This window comes from Zingiber officinale, chromosome 1A (genome assembly GCF_018446385.1).
Source record: "Zingiber officinale cultivar Zhangliang chromosome 1A, Zo_v1.1, whole genome shotgun sequence".
Classification (NCBI taxonomy): Eukaryota; Viridiplantae; Streptophyta; class Magnoliopsida; order Zingiberales; family Zingiberaceae; genus Zingiber; species Zingiber officinale.
This window is the reverse complement of record NC_055987.1, coordinates 183,789,902-183,799,777: the sequence shown is the minus strand read 5'-3', so window position 1 is coordinate 183,799,777 and position 9,876 is coordinate 183,789,902.

Sequence of the window (9,876 nt, the reverse complement as noted above, 5' to 3'; positions counted from 1 at the left end):
GATTAGTTACCACAAGGAGGTGAGGTGAATACCAAGCAAAATCTAAGTATAGTGCATGTGTAATCCAAGTTTGAATCAAGATCTTCTGCTGCGAGTTCATAGAATGATGACAACGAAATCCATTGACTCCTCCCCCTCCCCCCAACTCATACCAGTCCTAACACCAAATCCATTGCATTCACAATACATGATCTTTTTTTTGCACTGTCATCAACAATTAACTTGAAATTCCTAAGACATGTTTCATTAAGTATAGATTGAATGTAAAATCAAATGAAAGTCTTGACTCCAATAAATTAAATGCCTTAGTTTTTTTTATCAGGAGAACCGAAATTATCTTCTAAAATCATTTCAAGCACATCACTGACAGCATATAAAAATCAAGTTAATCAAATAATTATAATTAATGTGACCCCCCAACATATATTTCCAGCATGTTGAAGGGTATTTTCTTGATTAAGTCCCCAACCACTTGAAATTTCATCCCTCTCCAATGTCTCAATAATAAAATTTGAATGTTTCTCCTTAAGAAGATTAGATCATTTGTAGAATAATCAAATAACATTTAGCATATCACAAATAATATGAAAGAAATTAGAAATATGAAGATTTTTCTTGAACACAGCTATAAGAGCTAGTTGAAGTTGATGGGTAAACAATGTATGTAAAATGCACATGAGTTCTCCTTTAAAATAAGTGTTTTAGACCATTAAATTTACCTTGCATATTACTTGCTCTATCAAAACTCTATCCTCTCAACTTAAACATGCTTAAATTATATTTAAAGAATATCTTATTGTTGGTGCAGTTAGCACTAATAATCAAACTCAGGTTTTAATGTATGACAAAAGGTTAACCCTCTCTCACGTTCTATACAATCCTACACTTATCAATGGAAACTTTAAGTGAGAGTATTGTAGTACTGGTAACATGCTTAATTATGATAAAATGTTTATTTACATGCTCACTACTATTCACATAATATAAAGTAATTGGCATTTTCTCCTTTGTTGACATATCACAAGATTTATCAACTAAAATAAAGAACAATAAATCATCAATATCTCTGCTAATAATATAATTGTTTCAGTTGCACAAGCACTCGTTATATCCTTCTTAATATAAAGTGATGTTAACTTGTAATTTTTAGGAGTATTTTTCAATATCACATCATTAATCTTTTTATTATAAGCACCTAAAAACTCCAGTTGAATAAGAAAGTTTTCTGGATTAAGAGAACCTTCAGTTTCATCAGGACCCCGAAATGAATTTGCTTGTCATAACAAAACTACAATCAATCGAAGCATTGAGATGGATACAATAATCATTTCGCATTTGAATTGATTGTTTGTGCAAAATTGATTAAATATTCTCATTGTGATTCATCAAAGCTTCAGAATTCGTTCAAGCTTTATGATGTTCACTATCATGCTGACAAATATGAATATTTAACCTATCTTTACTCTTCTAATTTATAAAGCCTTCGCTAACAAAGGTTTCTCCTCCTTGTTTTTCCTTAGTTGTCTTGAAGAGATAGCAATACAAACAATATGCAACATCTGTTTCTATGTTATATTCCAACCAATCACCAAATTCCTTAAACCAGGGTGGATTGAATCTTCTAAATTGACTTAGTCCAAATTTTCATTTTGGGAATTCATATATTGAAGGTTGACATAGACCCTTTTACAAATATGTTCTTCAAACTTGATCCCTAATGTTAGCATTATAATCACAAATTGGAATTTTTAGTCTAGGATCATAGGAAAAAAATAAGTTTAGGGACTTAGGGATTAGAGTTACCTTTGGCTTTGAGCTTTTGGCTTTTTGTGAAGTGCAGCGTGACCATCAAAGGGCTTGCTTGCTCTTGCTGTGGTCCTACAGAGTGATGAGCTTGGAGAGTCGTGAGGTGGGAGACAAAAGGAAAAAAAACTGTGTTTTTCTCTTCTTTTTTTTTTGGGCATCTATAATTGTATTAATGAAATTTGTTATCTGACATAGTGTGGGCAGTAGGTGTTGGTCCCTTTGGAGGCCGGCAAGAGGGGAGGAGTGAATTGCCCTACAAAAATAAACCACAAACCTTTCTCGGATATTCAACTAATTTAAAAGAACTTGTAATGATAAACAAAAGAGACTAATTAGAAACTAATTCAGACACAGAGGGTTTACTTGATTTGCAATCAGAGGATTGCTAATCCAAGGTAAAGATGGCGCACTATCTGATTCTCCTCTGGGCGGAGTAGCCTCTTACAGTGTTGACAGTACAAAAAGAATAGAAAGCACAGAGAAAATGGATTACAAGTTCGTTGAATTAATTGTGCAGATTAGTGCTATATTTATAGCACTGGTCGGGGTGCCCCGAAGGAGTTCCGGGCACCCTGGGGAGGATAAAACTTTATCCCCCAACGTTCAGATCGTGTTAGAATCGATCTGGTCAAAAACGTCATCCCAGGCGCCCAGAAGGGTTCCGAGCGCCCCGGGCTGCTCCGGGCGCCTGGAATGGTTTCGGGCGCCCCGAGCCTTAAAGTCAACAGAAGTTGAATTTTTCGTCTCTGGTTCAGCTCGTCTCAATCCAGGTCTGGTTCGCTCTGGCTCCGCTAGCTTGGGTGATCTCGGCCATCCGGAATAGGGCTCACCCGAACCCAAGTTCCGACCTTCTCCTCGAGCAACCTTCCTTCCCGGTTTCTCGTCCCTCGAACGCACTCACGTTCTTCTCATCCACCGATGTACTCTTTCGCGGTCACCTCGTCCCTCAGACGCACCGAGCCCGTCGGCTCTCTCCTGTGCCGTCCTTCTCGCTAGCCGCATCTTCCGCTCGACTTCCTATATTCCTAAGCTTTTGCATACTTAGACACAAGGGTTAGACAAAGCAGAACCTAACTTAACTTGCTTGATCACATCAAAACACTTTAGGGTTCCAACAATCTCCCCCTTTTTGATGTGAGCAACCCAAGTTAAGTTAGGGTAAAACAGATGCAATAGAAATAGTTAATTTACATTTAATTTGCAAATAAGTCTAAAGTTTTTTCAAAAATATATTACCTCCCCCTAGACTTAATATCCTTCTCCCCCTTTGATCACAGAAAAAATAGGGGTTCTTAAACAAGTCTAAGGTAAAAAAAAACAATTTCTAAAAACAATTTAAATTTTTTTTCTAATTTTAAAAATGTTTCTAAGTCAATATCCATAAAAAAATTTCGAAGGAAGTTGTCATAAAAAATTCGTAGTCAAATTTTTTTAAAAAAATTTTAAGGCAATTTTTTTTTAAAAAAAAAATTCTAAGGTAATTTTTATAAAAAGTTTCTAAGTCAATTTTCATAAAAAAAATTCTAAGGTAATTTTCATAAAAAAAAAATTCTAAGGAAAAAATTTTCTAAATCAATTTTAAATATTTTCTAACACAAATTGAATAACTCTTTTAAAGCATTAAGTAAATTAAATTAATAGTTTTTTAGTTAGTCAATTAAACTTTTCATTTCAATACTTGGCTTCCAGGTCGTGGCGAGGCACTAGACCTTCTTGGTTATTGGAGCAACAACTACTTCCTTAGACAAAGTCTCATAAAGAAATTTGTTGTTTAATTTCCTTGCTGAAAATGCTAAGTCTAATTTTAATTTTAAATTAAATAGGTTTTTGGAACCCAATAGAGGTTCCTTCATATAGGGTTAATTAAATATTTTCTAGGTACATAGGCCTTTGATATTTTTCTAATTTGATTTTGGTGAAATCTATAATCCCAGTTTAGTCCTCTATAATTTCTAAAAGTAGAAATATTTGAGCCATTAGACTTTTTCAATCTTTCTATTTCTTTTTTTAGTTTCTCATTTTCAATTTTCAATTTATCTAAATTCTCTATAAGACATGATTTTGCCAAAATTCTTTTTGTTTCTAAAATTTCATTTTCTAATTTGGTATTTTTATTTTCTAATTTATACATGGATTTAGTCATTGCCTTAATACCGAAGTAAAGTTGATCAGGGGGTAAGAGGCATACCTCACTTACCATATCAGACTTGAAGTCTGAATCTCCCCCTGCTTCGCTGCTTTCATCTGAGGTCGCTCCCCCTTCATCGATGCTAGGTTCTAATGTGCTTTGCCCTTCGTAGCTTGCCATCAGTGCTAGCCCGACATATTCTTGAATCTCGGACTCAGATGATGAAGTGTCGTCCCAAGTAGCTTTTAGGTTCTTGTGCTTCTTGGGAATTTTGCCTTTGTCCTTCTTTAGTTCTGGGCAATCCTCTTTTAGGTGTCCTTCCTTTTGACACTGGTAGCAACGCATCCTTCTTCTATTTCTTGGATTCTTTTTATTCTGCATTTCTTTGAATTTATTAGATCTAAACAACTTTTTAAAGTTTCTTACCATATATGCTTCCTGATCGTCTTCTGAATCTGACTCGGGTTCATCCTTCTTGGTTGCGTTTAGTGCAATCATCTGGCTTGCTTCCTTTGTTGTCCCAGCACACTTGGTTTCATGCAATTCAAGAGTGGAGAATAGTTCTTCTAAAGTACTTACCTCCAGGTCTTTCGAAATATAGTAGGCGTCGACGATTGATGTCCATTCTGAAGTTCTGGGAAACGTGTTGAGTGCGTAGCGTATTGTGTCCCGATTTGATACCGTTTCTCCGAGGTTCTCGATACCAGTAATCAGTTCTTTTACCTTCGCGTGTAGACTGGCTACCTTCTCACCTTTTTCCAGTCGGATGTTCATCAGCTTGTTCCGGAGGATGTCTCTTCTAGCGAGCTTCGCTTCGGACGTGCCTTCATGGAGTTCCAGGAACTTCTCCCAGAGTTCTTTAGCAGATGAATAGCTTCCGATGCGGTTGACCTCTTGAGGTGGCAACACGCTTAGTAGGTGATATTCCGCACGGCTGTTCGCTACAGACTCATTCTGCTCCTTCTTTGTCCAATGACTCTCTTCTTTTTCTTCTCCATCTTGATTCATCGGAGCTACAAAACCATACTTCATAATAAACCAAATTTCGAAATCAGTTTTTAGAAATACCTCCATACGTCGCTTCCAGTCTGCGAAGTTCCCCTCGAATTTTGGCAGAACGATGCTTGGTCCGGCCATCTCGTTGCTTCGATCGGCAGTTAGTCCGCCTGAAGTGCCTTGCTCTGATATCACTTGTTGGTCCCTTTGGAGGCAGGCAAGAGGGGAGGGGTGAATTGCCCTACAAAAATAAACCACAAACCTTTCTCGAATATTCAACTAATTTAAAAGAACTTGTAATAATAAACAAAAGAGACTAATTAGAAACTAATTCAGACACAGAGGGTTTACTTGGTTTGCAATCAGAGGATTGCTAATCCAATGCAAAAATGGCGCACTATCTGATTCTCCTCTAGGCGGAGTAGCCTCTTACAACGTTGACAGTACAAAAAGAATAGAAAACACAGAGAAAATGGATTACAAGTTCATTGAATTAACTGTGCAGATCAGTGCTATATTTATAGCACTGGACGGGGCGCCCCGAAGGGGTTTCGGGCGCCCTAGGGGGGATAAAATTTTATCCCCCAACGTTCAGATTGCGTTAGAATCGATCTGGTGAAAAACTTCATCCCGGGCGCCCGGAAGGGTTCCGGGCGCCCTGGGCTGCTCCGGGCGCCTGGAAGGGTTTCGGGCGCCCCGAGCTGCTCCAGGAGCCCGGAATGGTTCCAAGCGCCCCGAGCCTTAAAGTCAACAGAAGTTGACTTTTTCGTCTCCGGTTCAGCTCGTCTCAGTCCGGGTCTGGTTCGCTCCGGCTCCGCTAGCTTGGGTGATCTCGACCATCCGGAATAGGACTCACCCGAATCCAAGTTCCGGCCTTCTCCTCGAGCAGCCTTCCTTCCCAGTTTCTCGTCCCTCGAACGCCGCGCACGTTCTTCTCGTCCACCGGTGTACTCTTCCGCGGTCACCTTGTCCCTCGGACGCACCGACCCCCTCGGCTCTCTCCCGTGCCGTCCTTCTCGCTAGCCGCGTCTTCCGCTCGACTTCCTGTGTTCCTAAGTTTCTGCACACTTAGACACAAGGGTTAGATAAAGCAGGACCTAACTTAACTTGCTTGATCACATCAAAACACCTTGGGGTTCCAACAGTATGCACCCACACTAGGCCTTAACCGGCACCGCCCTAGTTCTAGTGGTACTCCATTAACTTTCTCCTTATCAAAGACCTTCCGGAGACGGAGAGATATCATACCACCTGCGGAGAGGCCGAAAGGGAGAGTGGGAGACGAAAGAAAAAAACTACATGTTTTTTAACCCTCTGCTATGTTTTTCTCTTCTTTTTTTTTGTTTGGGATTATATAATTGTATTAATGAAATTTGTTGTCTGGCCCAGTGGGCCTTAAGAGGCTCCGCCTTGGTTCTAGTGCTACTCCATTAACTTTATCCTTATCAAAGACCTTCCGGAGATGAAGAGACCTCATATAACTTGCTCTTTACAAACAAATATAAAGTAAAGACAAATATACAAAGTGTATCAAAATGAAATAATTTCTACTAAGAAGTTTTGCTTTGATCATTATTTGTAACTCTTGGATTGTCTCTTGAGGTCTGGAAATGCAATAACACCTATCTTCAAAACCCCTAAAAATCAACTATGAAAACCTCTTCGAAATCCTTATTTTATAGCATTCATGTCGGGGTTGATTTTCATCTATCAGTCGATTGTTCATCACCATTAATTGATTGCTCCATTGGATTCAACTGTTGCACCTGCAGAACGGCTCTTACCAACCATGATTTGACTATAAACAATTGACTATTATTGTTCATCTTAAATAGTCAAGTTCCTAACTGTATCCATAAATCATTTATTATAACAGTACTAACAATCGACTATTACTATTCATCAATAGACTGATCCCAAATCAATCAAATGTAGCAATCAAGTTTCAAAATTTATATTTATTACTATAGTGTAATCAATCAATTGTTCCTGTTCGACTGATCTCAATCATTGGAATTGATCATATAAGTTTTAAACTTTATATTTGTTATTATAATGTCATTAGTCGATTGTTATTGTTCATCAATCGATTGTATTATAGAAAAATACTATAGTAAAAATATTGTTCACAGTTGACTCATAATATTCACACTTGACTAATGCACTGTTCATAATGTTAAAAATATTATTCACATCGGACTCACTCATGCCAAGGGACTCTCATGTTTTCAGAACTCCCTCGCATGATTAGTATTGATTAATCCTAATTTACTAGGGTCTCATCCTTACCTAATATCCAATTGATTTCAACTTACTAAGATTTTACCCGCCTAACATCCAATCAACCTTAACTTATCAAGACTTCTTATCACATGTCTTATATCCGATTAATTTTAATTTGTCAAGACTTTGTTTAAATATTCGGTCTTCCTTAACCTATTTGGAATTCTCTTCTGACACCTAACATCCGGTCCTCCATAGCCTATCAGGACTTCTACTATTACTAAAGTGTTTAATCAGTGTTGATCCACTTGGACTCTACTCTTGTCAAGTGTTTGGTCCTCCATGATCTACTTGGACTTCGCCTTTGCCTTGACCTATTTAAACTTCTCCACTATCAAGTATCTGGTCAATTTTGATCAACTTGACTTTACGCTCAAACATCCGCATCTACATCAATTTTGATCAACCAGACACGAGATCAATGGTACTGACAATCTTTTTCTCTAACAAACTCAGCTTCTACTTGTTGTTTTGCTCTCGTTAACAAATATATTGATCAAATATCAAAATTCAACTCAACTCAACTCGAACTTAATCAATCTAGTCAATCTTAAATAGAGGTCGCGATCCACAATAATAATAAGAGGTGGCATAAATGATAAATATATAAATAGTATTATATCAAGATAAATCAGAAAGAAAATTAAGACTTGAATAGCACGGCAATATTATACAATATTATTAAGGTTATTTAAGTATACTGCTACACGAACACCAAACGCCTGGTATACGTCAGGTTAATATTTAAATTACGCCATCTTAATTTAATCAAACTGATCAACTCCATTCTATAAATATATCCGTTGATCACATAATTAGGCACTAAAGCATCTCTTCATAATTGAGCACAATCAATCTTTAATCATTCAAGGAGCATGGCTTCCACTAAGATTTCAGCTCTTGTGCTAACTTATGCACTGATCGCTGTGTTTCTTCATCCATTGATGTGCCGAGAAACAACAATGACGACAACGATGAACATAGTAGGAGCCGCAACCAATGATGGTAATCGACTAAGTTCTTTATATTGAAACTATGCCTTTCTTTGTGTGTGTACATATTTAGCATTAATTATCCTCTTTTCAGGCAAAACGATAGATCAAGGGATAGCCTACATGCTTATGCTAGTAGCTCTTCTCATTACTTATCTTGTCCGTTGATCATTTAGCAGCCTAGATGCACTTCGATTCCATTGATAGATATATATGAACGAGATCATGGAAGAAGAGATCAAGTTCTATCGATTGAGGATATTTATAAATATGTTTATTTTTACTAAGCTTGCATTAAGTATTCATTACATTGTAATTAGTATATAGAGCAACAACAAGATCATTATTGCATATATGTTGTGTAACTAAGGATCAATCAAATAAAAATGTGAGATTAATAACATTTTTTAAGGTTTAATTTCCTTTTTGTAAACGAAAGTGCTGTGTAATTTTTTATTCAAATGTGACACCCAATATCGGATCCCCTCAAATAGTCTATGCTATATTTCTGGTATGCTCTCCTACAATCCATTATTTAAATATCATCTTGACATCAAAGATATAATATAAATAGCGTAGCATCGTTTCGCTAGAGGAAGAGATGAATAGTGCTCGTGACTTTCACATTTTTCAAAAAACATGATCTGAGTAAAGAATACGCAGCGAAAAGAAAGATTAAAAGAAAATAGATAAATGCTAACACTGCCAAGTTTTTACTTTGTTCAGAGTATGTGGCGACTCCTACTCCAAGGCCCACACATGAGAGTGTTGTCTGGGCAATCATTAATCAATCGAAAAGTTACAAAAGAAATTACAATTTGAGTACAAGTAACTTTGAAAACAAAGTGATACCGACGACTTAGAGAAACAAATCTTGGGCGTAGTTGTCGTTGGACTAGCTTTCGGGCATTGTAGAGTCGTCTATCGAGCAGCGCACAGGAGAGAAACTTGTTCAAATTGATGTGTTCAAGGTACATGTTGAAGCCTCCTTTTATAGCTCCATCCGGGCGCCTAGAGTGTGCTGACGTGATGAGCTCTCGTCGAAACTTCATCTGAGAAGTTTGTCTATGTCCGGACGCCCGGACTCCCTCCGAGCGACTGGACTGCTAACGTGGGTCGATCAATCATCGCGCTCCAACTCAGAATGAAGATGACTTTTTGCTGGTCTAGGCGGCGCCTAGAGCAACTCCGGGCGCCTAGACCATCCGGGTGCTTGACCAAACACCCACCCGGGGTGCGACGAGGGTGCTCCCTCGTCACCACTTACCCAAGTGCCTAGAGAACTCTAGGTGCCTGGACATCCGAGCGCCTGGACAAGCTTCGGGCGCCTGGAGCTCTATTTTCCGCCACTAACTTCTTATATCACAAGTTTAGCACAAGTACAAATAATATGTAAAGTAAAATGATTTTGAAAGTCTCTGGACTGTCTGGTTCGGACTTTGAGTTTCGCTGAAACTTTAGGTGGGACCGACGCCTATTGTTTTCTCTTTGGGGAATGCATCCTCACCTACTCCTCTCAGGAGAGATTATCTTTTGCCAGATTGGTCCTCCAGATCATCTAGTCTTTTGCTCAGCATCCAAGACTTCGGGATTTTCTGTTGGACGTCTAATCCCCGACCCGTCCAATCTTTCTCCTGATATCTACGACCCTCAGGACTTCCACCTAGTGCC